Genomic DNA, 18,112 nt, shown 5'->3' on the forward strand with positions numbered 1-18,112 from the left:
TTAGAAATCAACCAATAAATAAAGTCCGTAACAGACAGGTGAGTTTATATATAAAACCCGGATCTTATTTAATGGGCACTTTAACGAAACGCAAAGTGTTCTGTGCCCATTAATATAAATTTATGCAATATTTGTTTACTGATGTTAAAATCTAGTTCAAAAATCAGAAAGTACAAATGCAGGTAACAAATAAAAAAATGAAGGAATGATAATCCAGGGAACTAACATATGTTTAACCATCAATCAATTTTTCCGGATTTGAAAATTGCAGTTTATCCCAAATTATAAATTAAAGTACAGATGCTTTCTTATAAAGAAACCAATCAGGGTTTCTGTGGTATCTGATAATCCGAGGTCAAGGCCATTTCGCAATAATAACAACTCGCATTCTGATATCAGTTACAGATATATGTATTATGTTACCATGGAAATCGCAATAATTAATCTGTTAGTTTGTTTTGTTATGTTAAAATTGCTATAAAAAAAGTTCACAATAATTTGCATGAAAATACGAATATTGTTTTGATTGAAATTTGCTGTTATAAGATTTTAGAAATCATTTCAAATTAAGAAATATATCTCTCTCATGCAAAACTCTGATTACTTATAAAAATAAGGAGATGTAGTATGATTGCCAATGAGACAACAGTCCACCAAAGTTCAAATGAAGTGGATGTAAGCTGCCTTCAAAAATGAGAAAACTCATACCGTATAGTCAAGAATTGAGAAAATAACGGCTTATTTCAAAACAAAACCTTGTCCAGTTTTGGTTATACTTTATGTCGTTTTTGGTTGAGCAGATCAACGTTTGTATTAGGTTTTGAATTTTCAAATATTTTGACCTCGACCATCATTGAAGGATGAATGCATATTTAGTGCATAACAATTGGTACGATTTATTTTTTTAAACACATATCATTTTCTTGAGTATACATGTTTTTTTAAAGCGCAAACAGTGTAAATAAACATTTGAATCACTTAGTACGTTAGTAACATGATGATGCTGTACTCGACTTGAACTCTTATTTTTTAGGTTTAGCTTATATCTCAATTCACTGGCAAAGGTCAATATTTTAAAACTAGTAGTGTACACGTAAACTGCTACGTCATGAAAGTACACACAACATTAGATTAAAACCTGCAGCACACATATGTTGTTTAAAATAATGAAGATAATCAAGACAAATAAATTGATGATGAGTTCAACTATGACAAATGTATAACAATACCATATCAATGAAATATATTGTGAATTATTAAAGGTCATAAAACTATATACTTCACGAGCAATTATGATCTGTATTCTTGTTAAACAGTTCACCGAATGATAAATATGGAACAATGAACAAAATATCTCTCATTTTCGGCTATAGGTGTTATGTGAACCATGCTGGTAAAAAGTACCGATTCTTTCAAGAGATTTTATTTACAGAAGTTAATACATTCACTTATGACTGTAAAGTTTCTGTTTTAAGCTTACATGAATTCATCCATCTGTATCAATGCCTTTTTATTTAAACAAGTGTACAATTAGTTATACACTTATTGAATGCAAATTTACTAAGAAAAACAAATCGGAGAACAGTATATACTTACCATCAATTAAACAATTAAACTGCACTTAGAAAGTATGTTTATAAAGATATGGAATGTTTTTAACCTTTTATCAAATTTTGTCAGCAAAAAGCTTTAAACGTTAAGCCGAAGATCTCGCATCTTGTAGCAATATTGTCTTACCAACTGACTAATATTGTTTCAACCTTATTCAATACGTCTTCACGTACTCGGACATAAAATTTTTACACATCTAACATTTGACAAAATCGCAGGTAACGTTTGTGAATATGCCTAATAGATTGCATGAATCAAAACGACAAAGCCAAAACGTTTCCAACATTTAGCGTACACAAAAAAATGAAACATGGGCACTAGAAGATTTCTGGATTAAAACATATTCCGATTATGTGTTTGTCTCTCTAGAAATTTGGCCTACGTTACGAATAAAGAAAACTTCATTTAGAAAACGCGTTTCATGCTGACTATTACGATGTATAGAGGAAGTTTATCTTACCACAATCGCCGTAGTTAAATGTTCATTATAAGATAATACACAATCACGTATCGTGCTGATATCATCTAGATATTCATAGTAATTATCTACTCAAAACAACCGTTACAGATGTATCCCATTATAATACAAAATAACCTGAATACCAGCCAAAGACGGGAAAATATCACCTATTCATTTTGTCGACACTGGTTATACTTTACGGTTCTCATTATATTGATGAAGGTTGAAAATATTGAACATGAACTGAAGGGAAATGCATTATATTATTAACCGAGGCTACTAATTAGATTTGTCAATGCTAGTCACAACTTCATTTTTATTATCATACTGACTGTCAAATGTTAATCAATACAATCATCTTACAACATCTATAATTTGAACTACAGCATAAAACTAAAGACAAAATCTTAGAATTATACAAACTTTAATTCGGATGTTCTGTAATATTTTGAGGATGTTGACAGATATAGCGTTTAGCTCCGCCTCCTCGCGTGGATATCTAATGAATGAACGGTTCAAGTGCTACTATTGACAACAGTTGTAGTAACTGTTTATCGTATCATTCTTTCGGATCTGATCTTTTGAATGAAAGAAATATAAGAGACAACAGTAATACAAATGTTAGATTCTCTTAAATCTTTTTTCAATATAAATATTTTAAGTGAAAAAAAACTTAGAAGTTGTATAAACTATAAAAGAATGATTAAGATATATGAGAGAGTGACCAATAACAGTAAACTGTAGTCATCGACAGAATCAGCGTGTCCTGTTTTGTACATAATTATTATTTAATTTAATTTGCGAAGCCAGAATCGGTCCAAATGTTATGGTAGTGAAAAGGTCATATACCATTAATATACGTCAAAGAACGTCTCGTTCTTTTTCTAAAAAAGTTCATCGGAAGGTACCACGACCTTGTTGATAATATTCCGTATCAATTCACAAATAATACACGATGGTCTTGAAGTGAGATTCTGCGTACTGATGTTGTTTATCATCTTAATAACGTGTTATAGCATTCTTTTATTTGTCTTTATTAATATAACTTTTACTGTTAAGTCTGTTTTTTGTGATATCTATTTGACGTGGCACTGTACTTATGTATCCCGTCATACTTTGAACTACAAAATCATTTTATTTTATTAATATTACTTTTACTGTTAAGTCTGTTTTTTGTGATATCCATTTGACGTGACTCTGTACTTATCTATCCCGTCATACTTTGAACGACAAAATTATTTTACATCTACCTGCGTGACGTCAAACGCGCGATTCTACGCCAGTACTTAAAACCTTCCATCCTTTATGGGTAGATTTTACATAGATCAATGAAATAGTATAATAAAAAAAGCAAAATGAGGATGTTAAATTTGATGTATGCCTTATTGAGCTTCTTTGTTAAATTTGTTTGTTTTTATAGTGATTAAGATGATAACACAATGTTGACTGCTGTACCCCTATTTTTGGCATTTTTACCTATTGTGTCTGTTTGTTTTGTTCACGCATTGTTGTCAATACAATGGAATTTGATGCAACTGTCATACAAGTGAGAGGTTTAGCTAGCTATAAAACCAGGTTCAATTTACCATTTTCTACATGAGAAAATGCCTGTACCAAGTCAGGAATATGACAGTTGTTATCCATTCGTTTGTTGTGTTTGAGCTTTTGATTTTTCCATTTGATTAGGAACTTTCCTTTTTGAATTTTCCTCGGAGTTCAGTATTTTTGTGATTTTACTTTATACTACGGAAGCGTATTAGGGCCATCCTTTTTTATTTATTTTTTCAAATTGTCGATTTTAATCTTGGAATAATTAACTTTAATCTTGGAATTTCCAACTTTAATCTTGGAATGATCAACTTTAATCTTGGAATTATCAACTTTAATCTTGGAATGATCAACTTTAATCTTGGAATTATCAACTTTAATCTTGGAATTTCCACCTTTAATCTTGGAATTATCAAATTTAGTCTTGGAATTATCAACTTTAATCTTGGAATTTTCCAACTTTAATCTTGGAATTATCAATTTTAATCTTGGAAATATCAACTTTAATCTTGGGATTTCCAACTTTAATCTTGGAATTATTAACTTTAATCTTGGAATTATCAACATTAATGTTGGAAATTCTAACTTTAATCTTGGAATTATCAACTTTAATAATGGAAATGGCTGATATTTTACTTCTAGCCCCTAGTTTATTGTGTTTCTCCGTACACTTAATCTACTTATAATTATTTTCGTTGCTAATTTTTTTGTAAAATGTTAAAGAAAAATAGACGTGTATCTAAAGTATTGTATAGCTTCATGTAGCCTAATATCCATGAAAAGGGGGTGTGGTGTAACTTCCTATCAATGGGTATACGTTGATATGTCTAAAATATGGATCATAATTTTGCGAGATTTTATATATATGACACTACTTTTTAATGACATTCTATATTGACATGCGTTGTTCTTTCATGACTTTATATTGATTTGGGGTATGTTCTACATATGTTATATAAATATGTTATTGGAAATCTTATAGTAATGGCCAATTGTGGTTTTTTAATCAATCAGGGACTTTATATTTGCATAAATATAAAGTCATTGAATCTAATCATTTTGAAATTAGACTATTATATATAAGTAAAGGTCATTCTTTGTATATATTCACATATAAATATGTTACACTATTGTTTCAGATAAGAGTGAAGGTTTGGTACCATTAAAACGTTTAAACCCGCTGCAATTGTTTGCACCTGTCCATAAGTCAGGAATCTGATGGTCAGTAGTAGTCGTTTGTTGATGTGGTTCATAAGTGTTTCTCGTTTTTCGTTTTTTTATATAGATTAGACCGTTGGTTTTCCCGTTTGAATGGTTTTACACTAGTAATTTTTGGGGCCCTTTATAGCTTGCTGTTCGGTGTGAGCCAAGGCTCCGTGTTGAAGACCGTACTTTGACCTATAAGGGTTTACTTTCATAAATTTTGACTTGGATGGAGAGTTGTCTCATTGGCACTCATACCACATCTTCTTATATCTAGGTTCCAAATATTAGTAAATGTTATAAAAAAACGGGTACATATTTTAAGCAAAAATGGCACACCCCTACTAACTAATTTCGAAGTTACCCCCCCCCCCCCCGCCCTCCCCCCCCCCCCCTTCCCCTCGTGCTTATTATTTGTAATTATGTATACAGTACATGCATTTATTATATTATTTTGCGGATATGTATCGATGTTTACAATAGCAATCATCAACAAAGAGTAAAGTAAAGCAAATCAAAGAGAATTGCACTGTTTGGCAGAAGCGACAGTCAATTTTCTTAACTCAGAGATTCACTCGATTAATGAAAGTCGGAAAAAATCAGTGACGGACTAATGAGGGTACTAAAAGTTGGAATTTCCAAGTTTAATGTTGATAATTCCAAGATTAAAGTTGGAAATTCTAAGATTAAAGTTGATAAATTCAACATTTAAGTCGACAATTTGAAAAAAAAAATATAAAAGGATGGCCCTAATACGCTTCCGTAATATACAGATCAGACGAATATTCTGTATGGTTAGAATAAGAGCAAAGAGTTGTTGGCTAGACGTCAGAACATATCATTCAAAAAGATAAACATGTCTTCTAGGACAGGAGGGGATGAAGATACAAGGGAACCAATAAACATGAATAGAAGTCCGACAATACAAATGAAAACAGCGAAGCAGCAGCCCAGTTATATTTTATTTTTTATGTGAATAATGGTTAATCATTATCTTCATTTGACGGTAGATTAAAGTTAGGAGTTACTAGTATTTCCAGAACAATTAAGTTCAACACGTCCTCTTCTCTTTGTTTAAGTAAAGTTCTCGCAGTCGTGTTTTTTAAAGGGTTGGTTGGATTACTATCTTTTTTGGTTTTGTATCATTATGATTTCTGTCTGTCAATCTCTATCATTCTGTTTTCCTTCTTTCATTCTTTCTTCACATTCTTTGGTTATTTTAAAGATAAAAAGATGTGGTATGAATGTCAATGAGACAAATATCCACCAAAGTTCGAATGAAATAGATGTAAGCAATTATAGGCAACAGTACGACCTTCAGCAATGAAAAAATCCATACCGTATAGTCGGCTATAAAAGGCCCCGACATGAAAAATTTATCACAATTCAATTGAGAAACCGTACTGCCTAATTTAAAACAAAACAATTTACGAAAAACAAAAAATATGACAGACATAAACCAACGACAACCACTACACTACAGGTTCCTGACTTGGGACAGACACATAAAGAAAGTGACGGGGTTAACAGTTTTGTAAGCGTTCAACCGTCCCCTAACCTGGGACAGTGGTTTTACAACACAACATAAGAACAAACTTTAAGTTATGCAGGTTTATATGATGATAGTATGTGTATAACCTGTTTGATAAAGGTTAGAAGAATTTTTTCAATCGTTGTTTTTTTTTTTCTTCAGCAGTTTTCAAATTAAGAAGAAACAATTCAATTCTAGTAATATTTTCATTCGGGAAACATCTAGTTCATAAAGAGGATGCATTTTTAGGAAAAGATTACAAATTACAAAACATTGCAATTTGATAAGGGAATTTCCGATTTAAATTTTCCTTGGAGTTTGGTATTTTTGCTATTTTAATTTTAATTTTTTTGAAATATGGAAGTGTTCGTCATTTGTAACATTAATGAAATCAACACTGAATTAATTTAGTGCGTCCGAAGCGTTTTTCAAAATCTACCGTAGTAAGAAACGGTCTTAAACAAACATCTGTAAGCCAAGCTTATATAAGACCTAAACACATTAAAAGCTATGTCACCAACATGTTTGCAAATATTAAGATATTTTTTTTCTGACAGTAGTTCTAATATTGAAAGTTTCCAGACGACATTAAAAACATTTTAAATTGAGATGTTGCCAAATTTGATGTATTCTTTATTTATCTTTATATAACGGTTTAGTAGCTATTAATCCAGGTTTGACCCACCATTTTCCTTGTACTAAAACGGGGATATGACAGTTGTTTTACCAGTCGTTCCGTTAGTGATATATACGATCAGTTTTTATGGACTTTCCCCGTTTTGAATTCACACTTGACTTCGATTTTTTAACCTTACTATTTTGTTCTCTATGAGAAAGCGTGGTTTATTATTGCACCGAAGTCTTATAAATAATTTCGAATACACGGATATCCTTTTGTAACTGATCAACATATTTTATTCAGTCAGCAAGTCGGATATTACAAAATGAGATAACCATCCAATAAGCACTTGAGTTCACCGTAAGATTTTGGCATAGTTTATGTCGCTTAATATGTACTTTAATGTGTGGTGTTAAATCATGTTTGATTGTTTGTCCCTTGAAATAGTGTACTTTGTTCTGCCATTCATGAACTTTGATTGACCTCTTGATATCTATTTCTTTCCCATTTTTATAAGAATTTAAGCTGACATTAATTTTTAAATTCATTTCATCATTATTGTAATAAGTGTAACATGTGTAAAGCAGGAAGCGCTTATTACATATCTCTTATTTTTCTTCATTTTCGATTCATTGTGGTTATCTGTTTTTAATTTATTCTGAGCAACGTCAGAACTATAACGTTCCCACGAAATTTATTTCTTACATAACGATCTGTTATATTTGCCAAAACTAATCAAAGATATCAGGCTAATAGTTTGATCGCCAGATGCACGTTTTGTATAAACCAAACACATCAGTGGCGCTCGAATCAGTTTGAAGATAAAAAGAAATACGAAGCTGAAGAGCTTCCAAAACGAACAAGAAACAGCCTTATCAAAAATCATTTTGACAACATGTTACACTAATAAACATAATTAAACTGATTATATTTAACATTTTTACAAAACTATATCTTCATTCAGTTTAACCGAAGTATGACCTTTTAAATAATTGTTCTATAATTTGCTAAATTTGCCTAAATAAGTTCCGTTCATGCGGGATCTTTGGCATTGCATTATATTATCCACCATGTCGGTCCTGGGCATTGATATTGTTTCAATTTTCCTCTTTTTATTGGGCATTTCCAGTTGTTTTTGTATTAATGTTGATTGCAGAACTGTATTAGATAAGCTTCCGAAGGATAATAGAAGAATAAAAAAAGGACACAGACAAGGAAACAATGGTATGTATTGGTTAATATGAATTTGGAAATTAATTCGATAACTTATTATAACGCTTTTACATGACCAACCAAAATTCGAGATTAAGTATTTCGATTTAAAAAACAACGGCATGCATATTATATTGTAAATATCAGAACGCGAGTTCTTATTATTGCGATATTGACCCAATCGCGGTATTCGCATCAATAAAAACCTCGCAATAATTTCTGAATTTATAGTAGGCTAATTATGAGATAATAACATCGTCACCAATACGAGATTTGTTCTAAGAGTATTAGATTAACTCAGCCATCAGCCAAAATTATTGATAATTATAGTATTCTTTGAAAGAATTATTATTATATATATATATATGTATATCCGACGAGGAAAGGCATTACTCGACTAATGTTCTAGAGTCTATTTGATCGAGTGGTTTCGTGCAGGCGGTTTTGCTAATAAAGGATCAGAAAGATTAAATAAAGTGCAGGCGGTGTTGTCACGATGTCACAGACGAAGAGTTCAAATCTCGCTGTTGGGCTAAATTTGAGACGAATGATATCTAGTGTCTAAAAGTAGCAACAATCAACATTCAATCTATCTAAGCGTGGATCAGTTTGAAAATAAACTGATGCAGTTACTAAAACAAGTTGTTATATTTCATATATTCACGTAAAATTTCGCTCAATAAATGTGCTTTATCAGACAGGTGAAGTCATTTAGGTAACATCGGATGCTTTTAAGAAATGTCTGCTGCTGATAGTACATTATCCTTACAAATATGTTTGCAGCTTTATTGTACATTGGGTTTAAATGATCAAAACAAAAACATGTGTTAGTTAAATAGTATGAAGATCAAGGTTTATTTCTTTGATTTTTAATAACACTGGTAAATTGTATTTTAGTCGGGCATGATATATACAAATTAACATAGTAAACAATAACTCTTTAGAACTCTTAACCGAATTGATATTTAAAATTTATAAGCACATTTGATAGAATACACAACACACATATAAATAAAACACATGCATTATATAATCACTACAAACAGTAAAAGTCTGAAATGGCCTATATCTGTACTCGACTGTACTGATTTTTACTCGACCAGTCTGAATTGGTCTGAATTTTATTCGACATTACTCGACCCCTGTCTTAACCATACTCGGCCGTACTGATTTGTACTTGACCCTTATCTTTGCCATTGAAAATAGTCTGAACTATTACTCGACCAGTCTGAAACAGTCTTAACCCATTCTCGACCTGTACTCTACCAATTTTTTCAGTCTAAACCATACTCGACCAAAGGTCTGAACAATACTCGACCAGTCTGAACCATACTTGACCAAAAAACCTATACTTTTTTTTAATTTCAGCTGTTAAAATTAATTTCTTTTTTTCTGACATGACAACAGCCACAATAAAATAAAGATATATATATAAAAACATTATGTTACATCCTTACATGATTCTCAGATTTATCAAATAGAGATATTTAAATTAAATTATCTTATATAATAATTTAATTATATTAATTTTAAAGTTTTAGAGTTTTGTTAAAAAAAATATTTTCTTTTAATAAAAACCACACCTTTACTGAGGGTAATAAAACCTTATTAAGGTGCTTCTTGTTTGGCATTTGTTTTTTTTTTTTGTTTTTTTTAAACTTAATTTTCCTAAATTCCTAAAGAAAAACTATATAGGTTTCATGGTTACATACAATAGTTATATAATTATCTTTTTAATGAGGTAACAACAACCAAAAAATCATTAAAATTGTTTAACCTTATATTAGAAATATATCTATTCTTATTACAATTTGGGATATATTATATATAATATATATCAAAAAGGGATAAAACATTAAAGAAATAGGTAAAATGTTTTTTCTGATAAAGTGGTAAAGTATAAAGTAATACCTCCTGCTTAGGGCAAACTCATTAAAAAGATCAAACCTGGTCAGATAGTATTCATTTCTAATTAACATTCATTAAAAATTGCAACATCCTGTATATAAAACTTAAATTGCAAGGCCTTTTGAATTCACTAGTTAAGTAATACACGAGTTTAAGAAAAAAGGGCTTTCTTTTTACCTGTAAAACACACATGTACTGAGATAAATAAACCTTATTAAAGAGTTTCTTGTATGCCATGTCTTTAATCTTGACAAAAGCTATTTAAATTTAATTGAAATATTTTTTTTCTGCAACTTTGGAACACATTTCCTTTTTTAAATTTTTTAATCAAGGATTGCTATGGAAGTTCTATTATCATGATTATATTAAATTCTTGGTTTTACAAAACAAAGGTGTGATTTTTTAAATTTATTAAGTTGCTTTATATACTATTTTAAATATATTTTAATAAAAAAAATGTTCACTGCATTATTAACTAAACTCAACTGACACCACAAATCTATACAAGGCTTAGGTAAATGGTGAAAATTGTCAAGTAATCATAAAATATATCTGAAACATTCAAAATTTTTTTAATAACATTGAAAATATTAGTCACAATTCAGTTTTGAGATTATTTGATCTGCTTGTTTTATTTCTATTTTAAAGATGATATATATATATATATATGTAAGTGTTGATAAATATGGTGTTGAATTTATATTATGTTTATTGTGAAATTTTGGTTTCAATGCCATATTGAATACATTTTAACTTTCAAATTGTTGTTCAAATTTCTAGCCAGGGGAAATAGCTGTTAAAAACAGTTCTTAAATTGATGAAATACAATAGATAGATACAAAAATTAGGTCTAGGTTGGTTAAGACTTAGTCGAGTATGGTTCAGACTAGGTCGAGTATGGTTCAGACTAGGTCGAGTATGGTTCAGACTAGGTCGAGCACGGTTCAGACTAGGTCGAGCATGGTTCAGACGAAAATAAAATGGTTAAGTACTGGTCGAGTAAAGGTCGAGTACAAGTTCAGACTGTTAAGTATGGTTCAGACTACAGTCGTATATTAACAAGTAAATTTCAGACCAATTCAGACTGGTCGAGTACAAATTAGTACAGTCGAGTACAAATATAGGCCATTTCAGACTTTTACTGGTTTGTAGTGAATACATAAACAACATGCATAAATCAAAGCAAGCTAGCTAAAATTGAAATAAAAGCAATAAAAAACAGAGCATTGAAGGTAAGAAGACTTCAAATGTGGGACAGCCAAATTATTGTTTACATGAACTACAGAAGCAGTTATCTGAAGAACACCATGTTAAAATAAATTTTTTGAACTGTTCCAAAGTTAACAGGCTCTATGCATGGATAGACAGGGAGTTCCACAACTTTGCTGTCTCAAAGCTAATGATCCTTTTGACATGCCTTGTAGTTCTTGCATGGTCGTGGTAAATCAACTGTGAGTTTATATCTAAAATTATATGAGTTATCTGCAAAATTTAATAAATTGTGTAAGAACTTTAACTCGGGACTGGGTTTTTTCACAATTTTGTAGTTTCTTATGCCATGGTTCTCATGCATCTGATTTTAAATGATGGATGTTTAGATTATTTCAATTCATGTAATTGTTCGTTTGAGTATAAATAGTCTTTGAAGATGAATCTAAGCGATCGTTCTTGTTTTTGTTTTTTCTAATTTTTTAGTGCTACGCTCGCTACAAAAGTGTTATGTGAGTGGTCAGTAACTTAGGTTCGACATTATGAAAAATGTTAAATTGTCATTTTTGCCAGTTTATTCCGAGTCTTTTCACCAAATTTATTTGTCTGCATGACTTCTAATTTTACAGATATTTGATATGTTGTTGATTAAAGTCAAGCTTTCAATCAATGGTCACAATTTTTTTACAAATAGCAAAATATCGTTGATAAAAAATAACTAAAAATTAAACTGGGCCTAGTATAGAACCCTTTGGTACACCTTTATATATGTGAAGCATTTGACAGATATTTTGACCATTTTTTTTTTTATTTGGTTACAATATTCCGTTGAGATCTATAAGCTTCCCGATTTTTTGTTGTTGTTGACTTTTTGTACCCTGTTGTATAACACTCTCTTTTTATAGACTGCTGATTTCAGTTCATAATTCATGTATGGTATTTGTCTCGGACTTCTTTTCCTTTTCTTGAAAGGTGTGTGTTTGTTTGCTACCTGAACAAAGCTTTTGTTTAAATTATCATTTGCATTGTTACACTTTTCCATTTCTCTCATTCAGTCAGTTAGGTTCAAGAGTACGTAGGGATGCATCCAAAATTTCTCTCTCTGTTTTCTACTTTGAGAGTTCCAATTTGTTTTTCACCTCTATTATATGAAAGGGGAAATTTTCAAAACTATGTCCTCTAGTCCACACGTCGAACTAATTGAAAACAACATACAGATTATTTCTAATCGAAACTGGTAAATGTGCTAGAAATGTGTGTTTGTCTTTTGTAGTAGTACTGCTTGATTCTACCAAATTAGACAAGTTCGGTTGGACTTCAGTGAGAAATCTACCAACAGACAACTTAAATTTTGGAGTAAGTTTAACTGCAATAGCAGCTTCAATGTTAGATTGGATGTTTAGTATCTTACGACAAAGACCTCGTTTACATAGGTGCATGTGTATCTTTTTAATCCTGTTCGTAACAGCATTACTTGTCTCATATATTATCTTACTTTTAAAGACTTATAGATTTGTTGGATTTGCTCATATTCATTGAATTTGAAAATAATTATAAAAGCGGTAAAATTGACCATGAGGCAATCAACTATCATAGATCAAATGATATGAATGTAAGCAAAAATATGTCTTTGTGCTGCTCTCTCTCTCTTTGAAAGCAAATCTTAAATAACAGCAATTGGGTGTATGTTTAAGGAAAGAAATATGAATCTTCAACAAAGCAAATGAATAGGATGGTAGAGTGCAAGATTTACTTTTAGGTGAATTTAATTATTTTGATTTTATTTTATCAGTGGGGAGAAGGAGTTTATATCAAAGACGGAACACAATTTAGAGTGTATGCTTCCTGTTCTATTGGAAGTAGTTCTCTTGACAACTGGCTGCGGACACCGTTTATAGATACGAAAGATGCCAACAGTATTAGTATAGAAGTAGAATTTTCTATGAAAAAATGTTCCAGATATCAGAACCCAAGCCTGATTACATCATGTAAAGAATCTTTTAATCTGTATGTTTATGAAGCTGATTCAGACATTGCTAATGAATTCATACCATTCTGGGACGCTAAAACATACAACCTTGTTGATACAATTGCTGCAGATCATTCGTACGAGGGTTATCAGAACGAAGAAACCAAACTAAATATTGAAAAACGAGACATACCATTAACTAGACAACTGAGAGGTGTATACTTAGCGTTTCAAGAAACTGGTGCATGTGTTTCACTTATTTCTCTTAAAGTTTATTACACAGTATGTCCAAACATTACTATGAACTATGCGTTTTTCTTAGAAACTCCGGTTGGAAGTAGCCCGCAGGCATTAGAAGAACGAGACGGAGTTTGTGTGGCTAACTCGCAAATGGGGAAGTGGCGACCGACCTTGTTATGTAGAAGTTCTGGGGAATGGTATTATAACTCTGGTAAATGTCAGTGTCTCTCTGGATATGAAGGAAACAATGGAACGGAATGTCGGGGTATGTATAATACATGAGAAACGATAAATACAACAGGGACATTAAAAAGTTGACGAGAAATGGAATCGCCACGGTTGGGAACCAACAAAATTGCAAAAAGCAAGCTTTAGTTTCCTTTAAAAAGAGGGCAAATATTTCACTAAATTATATCAGTGTTATTTTCATTTTTATTGAATGTATAAATGTTGTATATTGCAATATTAGAAAAAGCTGATACTTCTACCTTATGATGTTTGGTTAATTGTAATTTTATGTAATTTTCTTTGCACTAGTCTTACTTCCGAAGATAGAATCCTCTTTCTCAGCCTGATGTTGTCAGAATTGAAATATTACTAAAAAAAGAACTGTTTATTTAGATTTGTAAATTATCTGAAACAAAAGAAAAACACTTGAAAATATCCTTCTAACCTTTTTTATAAAGCTGAAACACATTCTGTCATCGTATAAAGCTCTTGCATTTGTAATAACGTAAATACTTTCAATTTATAACAGTTTGTTAAATTTTATACCATTCAGTACTTTCTGGCTAATCATTTATATAGCTATGATATGCAATTGAATTAAGACTTGAATAAGTGTGCACTTTTTACAGCTCCTCCATCAAAAAATGCAATGATTAAAACACCGAACCCAAAGGATGTTAATAGACCATTTTCATATTACCGACTTATTTACGTTGCTCTTGCTTGACCGAGTACCAGGATGTCCTACCACAGAGAAGGTAACCTGCCGAAAAAATATAAATTCCGGAGTCAAAAGTCGGTAATATGAAAATGGTTAAAGGTGTCAGACCACCAATTAAATATCCCTAACTGTTCAACCAAATTTTGCAATTTTCAAAGCTTTCTAAATATTTTACCTTAAGTTTAATTTCATAGAAACCAAGTATATCCTGAATTGTACATGTATCAGCTTTCTGCACGCCAATTTTCAACATACATTTAAAGCCTTTTAAGAAAAAAACTGACTTTCAAAAAGAAGTACTCCAAAAATAACCCCGGGTTTTCTTGAAATCTTAAATTAGTATACTATGGAGCGCATTAATCCTCAATGTTTAATGCAAACTCATAGACAAGTAAATTTTGGCTCAAAATGGTCTAAATATATCTCTTTCACCAAAAGTTTCATTTCTGCAAATTTGTTGCTTAGTTTAAGTAAACAAGGACATCAAAAGCACTATTTTGTGTCAGAGTAGGGCTACTTTTACATACGTTCTAAATTAGAGGGAGTAATTGGTGGTCTGACACTTTAAACAGAGGGGAAACTGACAAAACCAAACACTCGACTATGTCAACCAACGAAATTACTAGAAATTAGCTGTCAATTCGTGGCTTGGACTTTACTACTCCCTTTTTAATTCTCTGTTCACTAAGTAGTAAAATGATTAGATTTATCTTCACTTGTTTTGACTGTCTGAACCTTCATGTGTTATCCTATCAAACATGAAACATCTCTGTTTTACAATTCGTTTGCGTTTCAAAGTGAAAGTATCTAACAAGTGGGTTAACAAATCGATCTCAAGTGTTCGGATTTTCATATTATATCACATTCGAAAGGTATTTGGCAGTTCAAAGGTATAACAAAAATACCGCACTCCAAGGTAAATTAATAACGGGGAAGTATATACAGAAGAAATGACATCAAACGTTAGTCTTAAACAACCAACAGAACTGATGTAAAGCAACTGTCATACTCTAGCTATAAAACCAGGTTTAATCCATCATTTTTTATATAAGTAAATGCTTGTACCAAGTCAGGAATATGACATTTGTTTTTCATTCGTTTGATGTGTTTGAGTGTTTGATTTTGCCATTTGATCATTTGAAGGGACTTTCCGATTTGAATATTCCTTGAAGTTCAGTATTTTTGTTAGTTTACTTTATACTCCTGACATTGTACAAGCATTTTCTAAAACAAAATGGTAGATTAAACCTGGATTCATGGCTGGATAATTCTCACTTTTGCAAATATCAGAATTCCCGGTTTTAATACTGGTTAAGACAACTATGGTCAATGTTCCATCATTTCAGGTTTGTTGTATTTCTAGACGTGCCACTTTCTCATAAAATTCATTTAAAAATGATACTGTCCAATCCATTGAAATATACGCATAAAGTGGCTTCTAAATTGTGACGGTTTAAATGCATGAACTGAAACAATATTAATTTATTTTTCAGAAACAACGGCATCATCAAATTCCAGGAATTGAAATATAACTAACAAGAAAAAATCTATAAAGGCAATAAAAAGTCGGTAAAAATGGAAATCAAACTTCTTGAAAAATATTATTAATCGCAAAAAAATTGCACATAAAAAACTTTTAGAATACATACCAAAAATTAAACTTATTCGGGCTTATTTAAAAAGCGGCTTAACCAAAACAATGTATACAAAAACATATTACCGAACTCCAAGGTCAATTCAAAAAAGTGAAGTCCATAAAAACTGACAAAATCAAACATTAGACTTTATCAACTAACGAAACGAATGTAAAAATAATCTGTCACATTCCTATTATGGTACAGGCTTTTTCCGAAGAAAATGGTGGGTTTAACCTGGTTTTATACTAGTTTAACCTCCCACTTGTATAATTATTGTCATTGCTCGACACTGCTTTTAATGTTAGTGATATGTAGACCATAAAAGTAACCACAAACACTATGTATTGAAAGCCATTTGTTGTCCAGAATATTAAGCAGTGATTACATTATAAGGGACAACATAATGTCATGTAACAGAATTAAACTCTTAACGGCCACCCAACAAACTGATGAAGTGCTCTAGAGGGTTATAATTACTCAAGAGATGTCAACTTTTGTCTTGATTTGTGAAAAAAAAACAAGTGATAAAGTTCATAAACTGTTGACACAGAGGTATGTCAAGCGTTTTTGTAATTTTGATAGGTAATGCAAATAAAAAAATCCAAATGGCAATATTTAAACGTGTAAACTATGCAAAATATTCAAAGTCAATGAACCAATGGAAATTAGAAATGCCAATACTTATAAAACTGTATACCAAATATCATGGACTTATCATAAGTGGTTTCCTTTACGGTAACCTAAACACAAACTTTAATGTGTAAACAATGTAACAGATTCAAAGTCAATGAACCATGCTGAAGGGGTGGGGGCCATATAATCACCATGGAGCCTTGCAAATGCTAATACAACTTCATACCCTATGCCATTGGCTTAACATAAGCGGTTCCTATAAACTGATCTAATCACAAACTTAACATGTTAACTATGAAAAACATTCAAAGTCAATAGTCCATGGCTGGGGGAGCGGAGTCAAATAATTTCCATGGAAATGAGATGTGCCAATGCTTTTAAATACCAAATATCATTGACCAACCATTAGTGGTTCCCCATTAACTGACCTAATCACAAACAAATACATTTAAAATAAGCACAAGTTTCAAAGTAAAAACAGACCATGACTGAGGGGGCTGGGGCAAAATAATATTAATGGAAATGAGATGCGCAAAGTCTAATACAATTAAATACCAAATATCATTGACCTTCCACTTGTGGTTCCCCATTAACTGACCTTATCACAAACTAATACATGTAATGTAAGCAAAAGTTTCAAAGTCAATAGACCATAACTGAAGGGCAGGGCCAAATAGCCTCCATGAAAATGAGATGTGCCAATGCTTATGCAACTGCATACCAAATATCATTGAACTCCCACTAGTGATTCCCCATTAACTGACCTAATCACAAACTAATACATGTAAAGAAGCAAAAAATTTCAAAGTCAATAGACAATGACTGAAGGCGGGGCCAAATAGTCTCCGTGGAAATAATATGTGCCAATGCTTATTCAACTGCATACCAAATATCATTGACATACCCTTGTTGTTCCTATAAACTGACCAAATCACAAACTAAGGTATTGTTGACGCCGCTGTCGGAAACAGCACTCCTGTCTCGCTATTTGACTCTGTCAAGGCGAGACAAAAATCATCAAATGTTCAAGTCAAGACAACTAGAAATGCTAAATACTAAATATAGGCTCTCGTTATTTTCTATATGAGTAGTTTACCGGTTTTAGATATCATGAATGGATTAAGAAGATAAATCAAGGTTACATACACTTGGCAAAATTATAAATATGGCAGGAATTTACACAAGTGTAACGTATCAATTGAGATATGTAAAACGCCTGGCGAATTAATGTGCTGAGATTATGGTTATTGGGAAATCAGAGCTAGCTAATCAGACAATTAAATTCACCACGTTTGACATAGATTCAAATTCGAAGTGTGTAAATATCGAGGAAAAGATCAAGATATGAAGCAAACCTTCTCTTTTTGATCGTATCCTTCATCT

The 18,112-nt window shown here is 31.5% G+C and overlaps 1 long non-coding RNA gene across 1 annotated transcript; it reads left to right on the forward strand.

The window, feature by feature from the left end:
- Positions 1–8,161: 8,161 nt before the first annotated feature.
- Positions 8,162–13,209, forward strand: LOC127729475 (uncharacterized). Its single transcript, XR_007994646.1, has 3 exons — positions 8,162–8,196; positions 12,575–12,657; positions 13,094–13,209. It is a non-coding gene; the product is annotated as an uncharacterized LOC127729475 (long non-coding RNA).
- Positions 13,210–18,112: the final 4,903 nt, after the last annotated feature.

This window comes from Mytilus californianus, unplaced genomic scaffold (genome assembly GCF_021869535.1).
Source record: "Mytilus californianus isolate M0D057914Y unplaced genomic scaffold, xbMytCali1.0.p SCAF_2, whole genome shotgun sequence".
NCBI lineage: Eukaryota > Metazoa > Mollusca > Bivalvia > Mytilida > Mytilidae > Mytilus > Mytilus californianus.